Source organism: Rhinolophus ferrumequinum, chromosome 8 (genome assembly GCF_004115265.2).
Source record: "Rhinolophus ferrumequinum isolate MPI-CBG mRhiFer1 chromosome 8, mRhiFer1_v1.p, whole genome shotgun sequence".
Lineage (NCBI taxonomy): Eukaryota > Metazoa > Chordata > Mammalia > Chiroptera > Rhinolophidae > Rhinolophus > Rhinolophus ferrumequinum.
This window is the reverse complement of record NC_046291.1, coordinates 75,657,359-75,673,701: the sequence shown is the minus strand read 5'-3', so window position 1 is coordinate 75,673,701 and position 16,343 is coordinate 75,657,359. Positions and strand designations below refer to the sequence as shown.

The following is a 16,343-nucleotide window of genomic DNA, read 5'->3' as shown; positions in this document are numbered from 1 at the left end:
AGACCTTCAGCTCTTTCTTCTTTCGTTAGTATTTTTCATACTTGGCTTTGGACTGTGAACATTTGCCAGAGAAACTTTGTTTCCCAGAGCAAACGTCCTAATATTTTAAAGCCCAAAAATGTCTCATACTTTTGCAAACATCTATGCATTATCAAAATCCCTGTGAATTACTAGTCATTAAAATACCAGTTATCTATTTTTTGCTGATTGCTTTTTCATTTTAATTGCTCACATTTCCTGTCCTGACCTCAATGTTTCAGAGAGAGGAAGGCATACCACAGAAGAGAAAGAGAGTGATCTTTCACTTGTGAACTGCAAAGCTTCCTAGGTCCTAATTTGGCCAGTGTCTTTGCTGCAAAACCCTGGAATGCTGTTCTGCAGTTTCAAAAGTGATCATACTCAGCTTCCCAGATTTTTTTTCTTTCTTTCTTTTTTTTTTTTTTATGCCTGGAGGATGCCACAGGAACAAGGGCAGTCTTGTTAACAAGTTGCAATCTCTCAAAAACAAGATGGGATTCGGATATAAATCATCATTTCAGCTCACAAAGCTATGTTCTCCACCCCACTAAAGGACTTCATTTACATCTAAAATGGTTAATACTGATCTCCACTAGAACTCCTAAGTGGAAGAATGCAGCTGCCATGTGCTTAGTGACTCTGGGGTTAGAAAAGGATGACATCACCAAATTTAAGCATATTATCATGCTGACATAGAGGCACCTTGTTTTCTCTTCTGTGGATAGAACAAGGATTGTGTTCTGTGTCGTGTTTTTTTCCTCCAAAAGAATACCTCCCCCCACCCCCACTTCTTAGCAGCTGCAATATGAAGGACTGAAAATGTCACTTCAACTAATGATGAATGATGCTTGACCTCTGGACGGGTTACTCTGAATTTTATGCAATGCTAAATTAATATGAAAGATCCCAACTCAAAGGACTTTGGCTGTTAAGAATTGTTTCGAGGATTGATTTGTGTAAAGCAGTCAGTAGCTTTAGGGGTTTTTGTTCTTGTGTCCTTGGTGGTACTGGAGGGGGTGGATGTGTGGGGGCTTGATCTCTATAAGCAAGGTAAAAGACAGAGTGTGCTAACTCGTTAATGTATTTTCTCCTGTGAGATGAATATCTTCTCGTACTAGAAATATTGTCAGTAAGCAGAACCAGTTTGTGAAAAAAACATTCTCGAAAGGGCAACTGGCCCACATGTCTTTGTTGTTTTTATCTGAATATAATTATTTATGTAAAGCAATAGTTAGTGGGAGATTGACAATTAGTAGATTTTGTCAAGTAGTCACACGGAAATTACTAATTGAACGAGGGGTCCGCTATTGTGTCAGAAGGCAGCGCTGAGTGTCATTCTTCTTATCTTTTTCCTTTGTTGTTTTCACAGATCCCCTTTTCCTAAGATGTATGTTTCACAGCAGACTAATAAATAAATAACCCTGATTATAATTTCATAACATGCAAAAGGGGTTGAAATAAAAACACCTGTTTTAATTAGCATTATGGTTTTGTTCACTTTAAAAAAAGTGATACTCCTGATGCAGTTAGCTGACATTTTTAAAGCTTTGGATTTCCATCTGTATCTTATATTACGATGTTTCAGGATTGTCACGAGTTAATTATGTTAACTTGGGAAGCATTGCTTGCATTTAGAATGAAAAACTTCAGCTTGAATAGACAGAAAAGCAGATGCTATCTTTCTTGTCAATTGCTTTGTTGTGAGCTGCCTTGCAACTTGTCCTGTATTTCTGGATCCAAAGGAAAGTGTAAATCTCTATTTGTTTTAAGTTTAACATAAACTACACAATGCCAGTATTCTTCTGTTTTGGCTGTACGTGTCTTGTGTGTCTTTGTATGTGTAGCTTCCCTGCCCCCAAATCCAAAACTCCACAGTCAGATGATCTCTTCTTTAATTCTTAATTTGTTTTGTTGTAACTAGGCATTCCAGAGACTAGAGCATAATAAAATTTAAGAATAAGACAACGCCACACGCATGGCCCAATCCTCTCTCCAGTTAATTTCTCCATCACCTTTTTGCTTTTGTACAGCAACCTTTTAAATGCTGCAAAAATACATGCAGCATCTGGGCACAACAAGGCATGTTAAGGATGGAGTAGGCACTCCAAGTAGGAATTTCCATGCTTTTGTGAGCTTAATGTTCCTTTAACATAGAGAGCAGCTGTGTTTATGTCAATAATTACACATTGAAATAAATGCATGTACATGTGTTTCTTTATGGGATTAAGGATGTTAGGGATGGCCTTACAAAAAAGATTTTTGTCCCTCCCATCCCCACCCAGAAAGTTTCTACAAAATTCAAAACCAAGTGACACTGTTTTGAGATTCTGAAATATTTCTCTGGGCAATTGGACGTGTAGGTTTCAACGGACAGACTATTGGATTGATAGGCTTGTAATTTTCTGTTTGCCTCACTACGCCACATCTGTTCTCCGCTACTCGCTACCCTGTTCAGTACCCAGGATCAGACCTGTCTGCACTAGATCACCCTGGCCAAAGGCTTCCAACGAGACTGGGCCAACAAGAGATATGTGGAGGAGAACAGAGGGCAGGAGGACACAGTGCAAGAATGCTGTGATTGTTAATGTGTAATCCTCAAATTAGTGTCATAGGCAATAAATGCTCAGCTTTCAAAGCAATATGAGATCAAGGAAAAGTAGATCGCTCTAGGCAATCTACTAGATTCCTGAAGATGTGATGCTTCCTTTGGGCTTTAAAGAATCTGTAAGATGGGGTAGGGAAGGGAGTAGACATGATGGTTTCGTTCAAGAATGAGCAAGAACCAAAGTATGGAGGTTATAAAGTACAGGTCTTGTTTGGGAACAGCAAGTACACCAGGTTCACAGCAGCACATGATTCGGATCTAAGTGAAGTTGAAAGTGAAGATTAAATGGCAGGTTGTGTTATTTAGTAGAGGCCTTGAATGGATGAAATAAGAAATATTGGACTTTACAATATGTGACAAAGGTGTGTTCAGTATACAAATTCAATTTGTAAGTGATTTGTACTATGGACGTTCATTCATGTGCCTTATCACATATTTGAATTAAACTATGGCTGTTCTACCATGTAAAATTAGCTCTGTTCATTAAAGAAAATGCAACCTAGATTTTCAGAAAATTAAAAATATAATGTTCCTAAAAACAATTTTAATGCCTTTAACCAAGATTCATTATTTAGTACTGTCTTTCTAAAGATTTTGAACTCAGGCAGAGAGTATAAATCTGACAGGTTATCTGTCCTTGACCAACCAAGTTTCCAATTTTATGGCAAACTACGAACTTGTTATTTGCAGAGACACAATCATTGCACCTTGGAAACACCTATCACTCCCTGTGTTTCATGCTCCTCAACCTTAGATGTGTTTTTCCCCCATAAAATCCACGCCATAGTAATTGTTATTAATCAGTAACACATCAAAGAGCATTGAGTTTGCAGTGATCCCTGTGCTTCGGCACAGATGATGAGAATCACAAAGTGTGACTTGTTCAGTGTAAAGACGACCACTCCTCCTCTAGAGACAAAACTGCAGAAGAATTTACCTTGTCAAACAAGTTGATTTGTGTAGATGCTGGTCGTTGGAGATAAGCTAGTAACACAAGAATCCATGTTGTTGGTTGGATATTGCTTTCATATCATAGTCTGGAGCTGTTTGCTTATAAACTTCATGTGAAAGTAATTATAGTCTCATGCCCAGGACGTACATTTGAATGGCAGTCTTCTCTTGTTGCTGTTTCTGTCTGACCCTCTCATTATTTTGCTTAGTCTTGCAAAATAGTTTGTGAGTGAGACAACAATGTTACAAACTTAGCTCTGACACTAACTTCATGAATGAATTTGCAGAAGTTACTGAATTTCTCTGATCCTTCCATCCTCACAGGTTAAATGTGAATAACCCTACCTTCCTAAGGAAATTAAATAAGATCACATGTGTAAAGTGCCTATCACTGTGACTGGCACGTGATAATGTGCTAGGTAATGGCTTTGTCATTATGGCTGTAGTTATTATTCAGATTTTATTTCTATGTTGATAATTCTCAAATTGACTTATCTAATCTTTATGCCCATTACTAAGCTCCATACTCAAATATCCAAATATCTACTAGATATTGACATGTTTGCATGTCAATAGTATACCCAAACTAAACTCATTACCCTGGTATCTTCTTGTCAAGAACACAATGAATGACTACAGTCCTAGCTCTCTTTCACAGGCATCCAATATAATGCAACTATATCAGCACATCAGCCTCCTTCTAGCTAGAAACAGTGGAGCTTTACTTGATTTCCCTTTTCCCTTTACCACTGCTACTTTTATTAAATTTGCAGGCCTCACATACTCAACCTCTTTTTTGCATTTCTCTGAACACTATTTAGTTCTGGCCTTCATGATGCCGGACTATTACCATAGCTTCCTAACAAATTTGCGTATTCCTACCTTCTCATCTCTCAAATCCATCATTATATTCCCAACTAACTTAACTCTTCATAAAATACGGTCTGAATGATATTATTTCCCCACTTGAACTTTTGATGGTTCTCTCTTGTCTAGAGGAGAACATTTAATCTCTTAGCATAGCAGTTAAGGCATTCCGCTGACTTCCAAGTTAAGTTCTCACTACATTTCATAACCCCCTTTAACACTAGGCATAAAGAGGTGGCTTGACAATAAGCAAACTTTTATCCATTTCATGTCTGTTTGCTAGAACAGTGACTCTCTGACTTTAGCATGCATCAGAATTGCCTCGAGGACTTGTTAAGTCACAGGTTGTCAGCTGCACCCAGAGATTCTCATTCAGTAGGTCAGAGGTATGACTGGATAATTTGCATTTCTAACAATGTCCTATATGGTGCTGATATGTCTGGTACTTGGACCACATTTGTATAACCCTGGCTTAGGACATCCTTTCTCACCCATCTCAGACCATCCCAATACTATGAATCCCTTACTGCCATGCCTTGGAGAAATTTCATCTGTCACCCCACTCCGAATGAACCAGTCCCTACTCTGTGCTAGCAGACTAACTAAGGGTTCAAGTTTGGAGCCAGACTGACTGAACTCTAGCTAAATTCCTGAGTGAACTTGGATGAGTTGCTTAATCTCTGGACCTGCACTTCCCCATCGGTAAACCTGAATTAATAATAGTACTTATAGCGTATGCTATAGTGAGGATAAAATGAATTAATACATGTGAAGCATTTAGAATAGTGCCTGAGAAGTGCTCAACTCTATCATGTTAACTAGTAGTTTATACCTTTAATTTAACACTCCCCTTAGCCATGTAATGACACTTGGGGTTTACAGACCTAAGACCTTTTCTAGATGTTAAGTTCCCTGAAAGCAGAGATCACATCTTCATGAATCCTCAGAATAGTAGCTCTAGGGTTAGCATTTTACAGAAATCCAGTATAAAAAAAATAATAATTAATTAAATTGAAATTCAGTAAAGATTATGAAGGGATCTTAAGTAAGTAAAAATCGTCTAAACAATAAACAAGCCAACCATTTCTTTTTCCCTCATCATCAAGATGAAAAAAAAAATGAGGTCACTTATTAATAATACATTGAAAGTAGATTTGCCTTTTCCTTTGAATTTTTAAACTCTATAATTAAAATGACTTCAAATTGAAAGATTGTAAAGAAGAAATTAATCTTATTGGTAAGTAAAAAAAAGCAAATCCCATGGTTGATGATAGATATGACCTGTTAGCAATAGTTACACTTTTATATTTTCTTTTCTTACAATCAGCATGTGGAGACCAGCATAATCCAATTAACTGTAATTCCCTTTTGTAGGGTCCGTAAAGTAGTGCATGATACCCAAACACTATTGAAGTCTTATCTCTGGTCAGATAATCCAAATGGATTCTCATTTTCCAACTTACAGCAGGTCTTAATAAACTTCAGGCAAATAGAATATTTTGACTTCCCTGAGCTTATGATAAATACGATACACGATAATTGGTCTCTGAACTTTAGTCCTTTGTACATGCCTAAGTATCGGCTTTCCAGACTTCTTTCTCTGCTAGGTAATGGTTCCATGAATACACCTGAGTGTCTCTCTTATTTCCTGACCTCCTTTAAACATTATTGTGTTCATAGTGAATATGCAGTATTTTAACACAGCAGAGTCTCTCAACCAAGCTCCTTGCTCATGGTGTCTTGTGGACATACCACCTCTCATGCATATACTCACTTTGATCCATCCTACTCACTCCTGTCAGAACAACTTTCTAGAATGACTGTCCTTATATAGTCATCTAGCCCATTTCAATTGTAAGGTCCTTCATGCTCTGGCCTGTACCTTCCTTTCCGTCCTCAGCACTCTGAGGTATGGAGCCTGTAGTTCTGTGCTCTCGAGCAACTTGTGGGTCCACAAATACATCCTGTTCCTCAGTTCTCGGCATGACTGCCCCTTCTAATGTTCTCTATATACCTCTTCCCTCCCTCTTCCCCATCCCCGACCCCACCATTCTCCACATGGCTGCTCATAAACTAAGATGCTTGTTATGTGACACCTTATGCAGGAAGCGCCCTTTGATCACCATCCAACTCTAGATACCGAACTTGTATGTTGCCGTAACCATCTACACAGAGTTATATAGTAATATTTGCCATGATCTATTGTAATTTTTTTCTGTTTGTCTGAGTCTCTTATACACTGAAAGATCTTTGAGCTTAGAAACTAGGTTTTTTTACATCTATTTTTTCACCCCAGCAGTTCTAATATGCCTAGCACAAAATTTGAGTTTAAGAAATATTTGATAAATGAATGAATGAGGGAATGAACAACCTGCTTATGTCTTCAGTATCAGTTTGATTTGAACTGTTTTGAAAATGTATTTTGAAAGAAAAAGATGAGCAAAGAGAGTACAAAATTATGCTATATGTCTCTGTGTGTGTACATACAGCTATTCTCATCATCATCATCATTATTATTGTTATATTATGAAATAGCCTCTATAATCAAAGGAAATTAAAATTTGACAAGCAAAGCAAATATATCCAAAAATAGTAAAACGGAGTGCATCAGGCACCGGACACTAAGCTAAGCACCAGGGATACAACGATTAATAAGACAGCAATAACGGCAACACAACAGTTATTGTTTTTGGGGCTTATTTTCGTATTTGTCATTATTATTGTTATGCATTTATTGTGTTTTTAAAATGGTGGTGGTGGAAGGTAATGTCGTTTGAGTATAGAAAATGTCTTTGAAAGGATACATAGGAAAGTGATAATATGGGTTTTCTCTGGAAATGGGAACTGGCCAGTAGGCATAGACTAGAGACTTTTGAGGTATACTCATATTCTTACCTTTAAATTGTGAGACTACCTTATCTATTTCAAAATAAAATAATTTTTAAATAACAATAAGCACTACACTTTTCATATTAAACAAGTATAAGTGTTCAAATATCATGTTATCAAGTGTTTTGACAACTGTGATCAACTAGTTTTTATAATTCCTTTGTAATAAAAACGACCCATATTATGAATTATTTGAATGAATTATGATTCTCCAAAGTTATGCTAGAAAGGGACGCAGAGTGAATTTATTCTTTGTATCTTTGAATGTTGGAAACCTCTGGAGTCAAACAGGCGGGCTTTTTGGAGGTAAAAAAAAAAAATCTAAAACTTTTCATTCAAAAAACCAAAATAACCAGTTCTTGATAACAGATCTATTCATTAAAGAATCTATATCATTATTCTGAACTTAGAATATTGTATGGATACAGAATTAAGAAGATAGTGTTATTCTGTTGTTTCACAAAGAAACTGATGCATAGAGATTTAGCTATCATGTCTAACTTTATGCAAATAGTTGTAAAATTTATAAATAACCCAACTCTTATTTCAGGTCCCTTTATAGAGCTCTGGCTATTCTTGTGATACAAAGTAAAAACAGTTACTTAACTACTCCCATAGTGTAGGTAAAATTAATCAAGATAGTGTAGGTAAAATACAATTATTATCCTCAATAACTGCTAGAAAGCTGCTCTTCGTTTTGGTAAAATAAAATTATCATCCTCAATAACTGCTAGAAAGCTTCTCTTTAATTGACAACTAACAGATGTCGAATCTAGGAATAAAATGGTTTCAGTGAATGAAGGTAGCACTGTCTTATTCCACCAATTTTGTTTACCTTTTATTTCTGTTTTCCTGGTGGAGTATTTCCAGACAGAAGACTTCTAAACTAGCAAAAAGCCTGCTAAGTAATACTATTCTAATCCCACATACACCAACACTGTAGAAAAGGGAATAATAAAAGCCAGAAATTACATTAGATTCTGGAAACATTTGCCAAAGTCTGGCTGACAAAGAAGATAATGTCCAAATATGTTTTTTAATAATATTATAACAAGCCTGTACTAGATCTTTCACCTATATTATTTTATTTAATTTTCACACAGAATTTGAAAGGAGAGATGACAGTTCTCATTAGACCAGTGAGGAAATTAGCACATTAAGTAACATCTATATATGTGCCTATACCTACAAAAGATATTTTATCTGTGTATGGGCATTTATAGGGCTTAGTTACATGTATTTCCTAGGTATCATTATGAGATATGTCTTGACCTGAACTTCTGCTTGATATTTACAAATGTAATATAACTTAGAGGGAACAAATAGCAATGGTGTTAAAATTTAGAACTGATAGGAAGGAAACTTCCAAAAATGACTTCAATGAAATTTAATCCTACGGATTCTCTACCCTTTGGAGTATGTAATGTATGAAATCATCCATGAAATTCAAGCAAATTCAGAATCTGTTTGGAGAAGATGGTTAAGTAAAATGAACCATTGTGTATAGTGTCTGCAGAGTACAAAAAGCCTTTGACTGAATGGAAATAAGGGCAGTGTTGGAAGCTCGGAGTATGAAAGGAATTAAAGAAATATATATTGGTACCATGATCTATGTCCTTCTAAAAAATTTATGACCCCAACAAATAAAGTTAATTCATTTTTGTTGTTGTTGTGGTGGTGGTGGTGGTGTGGCGGTGGTCCTTAGAATCCGAACAGGGCTACCTCTCCTCAGATGTCTAGACAAAAACATTCTAGAAGCCTGGAGAGAAGCATAATGTCAATAATATCATTTTGCATTATACATGGAGTTGTGATCATGGGAAGATGTTTTATGTTATGCCATTATAAATTAAAAATATACAAAACAGGGACACATTTGTTATACTTTCTATCTGTGGTGCTTGCTTCATAAGTTTCAGTTGTACCTATTCATTATGTTATTTACGTTCAAATGAAATGTGAGGACAAATAAAAATAAGACATTCTTGTTCCCAACTCAGTTTCTGTACTGAATACAATAGAATGCTGTTCCAGCTCCTTCAAAGAAAATAACTAAAGATATTTCATATTAGCCTATGACATTATTTTCATGTCTTGGCCTTTTTAAGTGATTTCCAAAGAAATATACAAAACATGAAGTATGTAGAAAGCAAGCCAACATGGCATGCCAAAATATCCCATTGGATATTAATAAATAAAAGCTTTTTTTTTTTTCTCAAGTTTTAGCATCTTAGAGAGTTTCTGGTAACTTTTTGGTTCCACCCTCTTTCCTACTTCAAGGAGGTCACACAAAACTGGATTTTGTAGACTAGGTGACAAATCTGCCCATTCTATATACAGGTCCAACCAGCTCCTCTTACAGTAAAGTAACTATTTTCCAGTGTAAACTTCCTAATAGCTTCCTGGAGGTTACTATGATAAGTTGTGGGGAATAAGTCTCTTTGGAATATAAAGTTTCATATTTAAAACCACTTTCCTCACTCTTTGATAGATACCTTGGCCATAGAGAGCTGATTTGGCTTTCACTGAGTTTTTCTTGACGATGTTTGAAATGTTCCCTAGTATTTTGTGTCTCAGGCTATAGTAGCAATGAACTATTTGTATTCTAGAAGCAGTGGCTAGAAAAATGAATGAGTAAGGAAATGACCATCATAATTGTGTTCTTTGTCTAGAGGCCATGCTAGAGAGTATCCTACACGTTTATAGAGTAAATCATTTGAAATAGATTGAACCTGGATAGGCAAACAATTATGCAACTAATTCCAGCTTCAAACCCTTTCTCTGAATCTAGATAATTACTTTTATTCAACTGCAATTACCTAAACAGCTATCTCTGTTGTCTACCATATTTCATAATGTGGCATAGCCCATGTATTGAGGCAAAGTTTAGATACAATCCAGGAACATGACCTCTTTCTCTGTGGAAAATCTCTGGACATTGTATTCGTGTTCTAGAGCTGCCATGACCAAGTACCACAGGCTAGGGGTGAGGGTGCGTGGTGTTAAACAACAAATTGCTTCCTCACAGTTCTGGAGGCTAGAAGTCCAGGATAAATGTGTGGGTAAGATTACATTCTTCTGAGGCCTCTTACCTTCCTGTGGCTTCACGTGGTCTTTCCTCAGTGGGTGTCTGTGTCCTAACATCCTCTTCTTATAAGGACAGCAGTCATATTAAGTTAAGGAACATTCATATGACCTCATTTCCCCTGGCTTACCTCTTTGAAGGCCCTATCTTCAAATACAGTCACATTCTGAGATACTGGGGTTTAGAACTTCAACATATGAATTTGGAAGCGGGGCACAATTCCACCCATAACAAATATTATACACATTTGTGGGGGTGATACATTTCGAGTTTATTGAGTTGGTTCCTGCTTGTCTTCAAGGTCAGTAGAGTATTATTCTATGGGACAAAAATAAGATGTAAAATGTCTAGAACTTAATCTGTATTCACTTGAGTAATATTTCTGAGCACCTGGTGAAGCCCTCTCCTTTGAGGAATATAAAGCAGCCTCAACAGCTGTAGCTTTGAAAAGCACGTACTGCAGTCCCTGGTATGTAGTTTCTATTCAAACTATGCTGGTTTCATAAAAATTAAGTAAACAAACATATTAACTGTCCAACTGGTTTAGTTCCCTAAGAATGTCCTCACTGGAGTCTCATGTTATACCCAAGGTATTGTAGGAAGCAGCTTTTGCGAATGCAGCATGAAAAGATCTGCTTTTGGCAAAGGGTTTACATCATTGTGTTTGAGAATTTGGAACCTCTCTGATCTATCAGAAATCAACCGTCACTTTAAGGAGCCAGCACAACAGGAAAGGTTGAGCTAGTCCAATGGTTCAATGAACTTCCTTTGATACACCCCTTTAAATGCTAAACTGAAAATCAGCTATCCCCTTATAGATAAAGTGTGTTTTATCCACTTTAATATCTAATCTTCCAGTTTGATTTTATGGCCAAACATATTATTATTTTTCAGATCTATAGTCCCTCTGGCATCTCTTTCATTCATGATGTGACTTTTATGTATCCAGCAGGCCTTTCAGATAAGGTTTCCAAATGGTCCTCTGTGCTGGAAGCAGATACCACATCCGTTCTGAGACTTGCACAATGTAATAGGTTCTTGTCACGACATTAATGAAATCAGAGCCATTCTCTCTATATACTGGGAAAGCCGGGGTGTCTTTTTCTCTTTTTTTTATTGCAGCAATGAAATAAAAGTTGGAAAGAGGTTTTAAAAGTGCCATGGAAAAAATTACAAGGTAAAAATGCACTTGTTTTTTTAATACAAAAGGAAGTACCTCTTTACTCTTATGTTACTGTTCATTCTGGATAGTTCAAGTTATCTGCAGCCACTTGTCAACCAACACTGGGGTAATACAGTGAGTTTAGTTAAAATCAGACCTGATATGGAAACTTCTGGTTATACCCATCTATAGAGTAATACAAGAGGAAAGTGATTAAATGATTCATGATATTTATTTATTTATCTATTTATTTATTTATTTATTTATTTATGGTTGTCGCACTGGGAGGAAGGTGTACTGGAATCCAGTGGGTACAGGCCAGGAACGCTGCTAAATATCCTGCAATGCAGAGGGCAGGCCCCTCACAGCAAAGAATCTATTAGTGATATTTTCCTTAGAAATTACTATGACCTACGGTGGCTATCAAAGGTCCATATTTCAGTTCTTATTTTTAAGAAAGAGTGTTCCTAACAGCTATTGTCATTTTTTTTCTTTCACATAAAATTGTTTTTAGATTGATGTAGATACATGTTTACTTAAAATAAAAATACACAGAAAACCCTCCAAGAAAGGGCATTTCAAGATGGCCTAGTTTGGATACATTTAGATACATATATTTTTTTGTAATCTCATGAAAGTCACACAGTATTTGTTTTCTAGAACTTAACCTATCTTCAATTCTGTTTCAATGCTTTAAACCAAAGCCATGATCAAAATTAATTAAAGATAACCTAATTAGAAGGCCTGGAGAAACCAGCATAGATTATCAGAGTGAAGATTGTGGCTATCTGGATCCAACCAGACTTCTTCATAGTATTGGATTCTAGTGTGTAAAGTTTTCATTGATTTCATATGACAAATTACATTACGCTGAGGTAAATCTGCTAAAATAACCAGGATGGTTTATGCATGATGTTTGTTCGGTATTTCAATTGCCTTAATCCCTTATGTAGTTTGCTTTTTGGCCTTTATTCGCCTTCCCCATCATAATGGCACCTTGGATATGTTTGTTTCCTAGCGCTTTCCAAATATTTTTCAGGTATGTTTTCTCATTTGATACGAACAAGTATCCTTCTGTCTTCATTTCACAAATAAACAGATACACAATAAATTAATGGTAAATCCAGGCCTGGCATTCTGTGTAACATTTCCCATCTTATCATATTTCCTCTTTACCCCATCACCCCACAACAATTTGTTCCATCTTCTGCCCCTTTTCTAGTTTGGTTTCTTTTTATTCCAATTTGTTTTCTATCTGTTTATATAAGATTCTCTTCCTTCTATAAATTGGTAATTACAAAAGATCAGTCAATTGACAGGTAAAAGCCGTCTCAAGTGAGACATGTAGGGATAAAATGAAGTAATAGTGAATCTACTACCACTTGCAATTATCACTTAACTTGCCTTTTCCCTTTCAGCTTCTGCCAGCCAAGATTAAGTCTGAACATAGTGGTTTTTCAGGGGCTTATTGGCTCCTTGTCCTGGGCTCATCACTTGTCAGCCATGGAAAAGTCACTTAATCTACCCAGGCCTCACTTTCCCTATCTGTGAAATGGAGATGATGATAACAATATCATTGAGCTCATTTTCTGATTGAAAAAATTATATTAGACAATGAATGTCAAGTTCATAGCAGAGTCCCTAGCATACTGTAAGCACTAAATAATTGTTGGTTATTGTTTTTATTGCAAAGCACCCTGAAATGTGGTCATGTGAATTTTGTTCTGTACAGGGTTTTTATTTTGTCAATAAAAATTACTAACTTTTAAGGTCATAGTAAAGAAATGTCATTATGTGTGTATCTAGCTTTCTAGTTCTCTGCCTACCTACAGTAAACTTCATAAATCATTATTTATTGAGCAACTTCTATAGACTCTTACAGGCTTCATTGAGGTGGTTCTCAACTGGGGATAACTTTGCACCACCAAGAGATATTTGGCAATATCTGGAGATAGTTTTCATGGTCACCACTGAGAAGTGCTACTGGCATCAGGTGGCTTAAGGCCAGGGATGCTTCTGAACATCCAAGAAGGCACAGGACAACCCCCACAACAAAGAATTATCCAGCCCCAAATGTCAATAGTGCATCATTGTTGAGAAACCCTGCTCTACTGGAAAGGGAAGAAGCATAAGAATCATACAACTTCATCACTGTTAGCAATTTACTTAGAAAATACTTATCAAATAGTACAAATGTATTGGAGGATCCCAAATGTAAGGATCCCTGTTAACTCCAAAATGGGGTTATGGTCATTTCATCTTGAGAACTGGCTAGAATCATGAGAAGGCATATAAATATGGACATAACTGTATGTTTAGATAAATCACAGTGGCCTTGAAAAATATGCCTTAAAGTTCTCTGGTTTACAAGGAATCTTAACCTTGGTTGCTTATGAAAAAAATTTAATATAAAAATTAGATATTATATTCCAAAAGAATATTTCCAACTACTTGCCATGTTATTTCTTTAAGCTACTTGGTAAAGGACTACAAATTGTTTTTGTTTTGTTTTAATTTTAAATGAAGACTACATAGATATCTGTAGAAGGAATGCAGGTTTAAGTAACACAGGGTGATATTGATATTATATGGCATTTCTAGTGGGCATAATCAAATGGTACTTATTAATTGGTAAACTTTTTATGCATATTGAAATATTCTGTTTTCATAATCATTTCAATTAACTGATGATTATGTGGCAGTGAGTAATATCAATGGTATTTGCCTTTGGTTATGCAATTATTTGTTATTGTTTCCTTGCTCAAGATGAAATGATTCTGTTGTACCTGAACACTTTCCTTTGACAATCTCAAACCTATGTATCAGAATGGCTTCTTATGTTGGACTTTTCTGATCAATTTTTGGTAGAGATAGTTGTGTGTGTGTGTGTGTGTGTGTGTGTGTGTTTAGGTTTCCACTTAAAGTTCAGTGCCAAAGCTACAGTACTTACACATTTTCTAAATGTGTTTTAAGCAATAAGTTGTACAACATTTTTAGAACATGTGTTAAGCTATTTCTCTAAGAATGAAGCTCTTAACAAAACATAAGCACTCTGCATGAGATCTTAGCAGCAAAGTGCTTAAAAGATAAAGTAAGAATTGGTACCATGGGAAGAACACCAGCTGTAGAGCGCTCAGGTCCATTATGAGGAGTATGGTAGTGGGTAGGGAGAAAATGATTTAATCAGGAGTAAAACCAATTTTATTATGAGGGCACGCAGGGGGTGTGGCACCATAGTGAGAGGGACATTTCAAAATATCTGACAGATTTCAACAATGTGAAAACCCCGTTCTTTAAAGTGACAGTAAACCCCATCATGTCTCCCTTTTTGATGCTATTGTTAACAGTTGACTGTTTAAAGCTGGCCTGCTAAGATGCTGTCGTCCTCTTTCAATAGTGTGTAACCAAATAAAAGACTAATTGTTGAAATACAATCAATCAAAAATGATTGCAGGGCAGAAAGAAGGTCTCCTCTGCTGATTTTGTTGTAGATCATATTATTGTGTTATGATTGAGGTAAAAATGAAGATTGAAAAGGAAGAAAAATAAATAGCCCATCTGAAATACACAGATCCACCTTCAGTCCTTCTCACCGCAAACATTCTGTTGAGCAGGACCGTCACTTAGTAGCCCTGGAAATAGATTTAGAAAGAAAGATCTGATAAAGATTTCGTCTAATATTTTTAAAAGGACAGGAACGCTATTAGCAAAACAGCGCATGCAGAGATTCCCTATGGTGACAATTCTCAGCTTTTCTTATATTTTTGGTTCAAATTCTCCTCTGAGTTAGTAAAACTGACAACATAGGGCATGTGAATGTGAGACCAATATATTGGTAAAGAAACAAAATTCCGGTTGACCAAAATACCTGTTAAGTTCTTGCCAGGATATTCAGCTTTTCAGTTAATCCTCAGGGTGTCTAAACTGATTAGCTTTAGTTTTCATTAAGCCCAGAATCCACAATTTTTTTCATGTCACATGTTTAGAAAGACAAATACTATGGATCAGCAGCCTTGCTTTTGTGTCTTGCGTCCTTTTAATTGTATGTAAAGCTGTCACTTTCAGACTTGATTATATCCACTCCTTGGGTGAAAATGATTCCAGGCGTTCATATTGAAGGCCAAAAGGGAAGAAACAAAACAAAACAAAACCAACAATTGCACAGCATCTCTTTATTTCTTCTAAAAACTTCATTTTTGGCATTTATTTTCTTTAATATTTAAATGTCTCAACTCACTCAAGCTTCCCAGGCAAGTATTTCCGTTGTTTGTAAAAGGAGTTGGTAAGCACTTGTGGTTTGTCTTCAGTGTGTTATAATTTTTGACAGCTTTGCATAGCCTATGCAGGCCAACAGGGGTCTGTCTAATATTGTTGCTGGGTACATTTTCCTCGCTGAGATGAAAACTAAAAAAAAAAAAAAAGATATTTTTGAAGCAGTAAGAAGGAATTAATATCCTTTCTCACTCAGTATTCTATTCCTTGCTGACTTTATATTCAGCAAAAAAAAGGGGGGGTGTGGGTGGGAGAAAAGTGTTACCCATTATTCCCTTGTACATAGCAAGGCTAACACATGTAAAGCAATAACTCATTTTCTATTGCCATGTTTAGCATATGTCTCCTGTTGGCTCAGCAAGGCCTTTAGGCCGGTCCCTTGAGCCGGCCATCATTGGCAACTCTTAGCCCCTCGGCCTCAAAACCAAATAGCTTTGAATCACATTGAGCTGCGATGCTAATTTTCATACTGATGCATTATGGGAATAAATGTA

At 36.3% G+C, this 16,343-nt stretch overlaps 1 protein-coding gene across 1 annotated transcript in view; it reads left to right on the top strand.

The window, feature by feature from the left end:
- Window positions 1-16,343, top strand: part of ARHGAP15 (Rho GTPase activating protein 15) — a 620,743-nt gene that overhangs the window by 476,082 nt on the left and 128,318 nt on the right.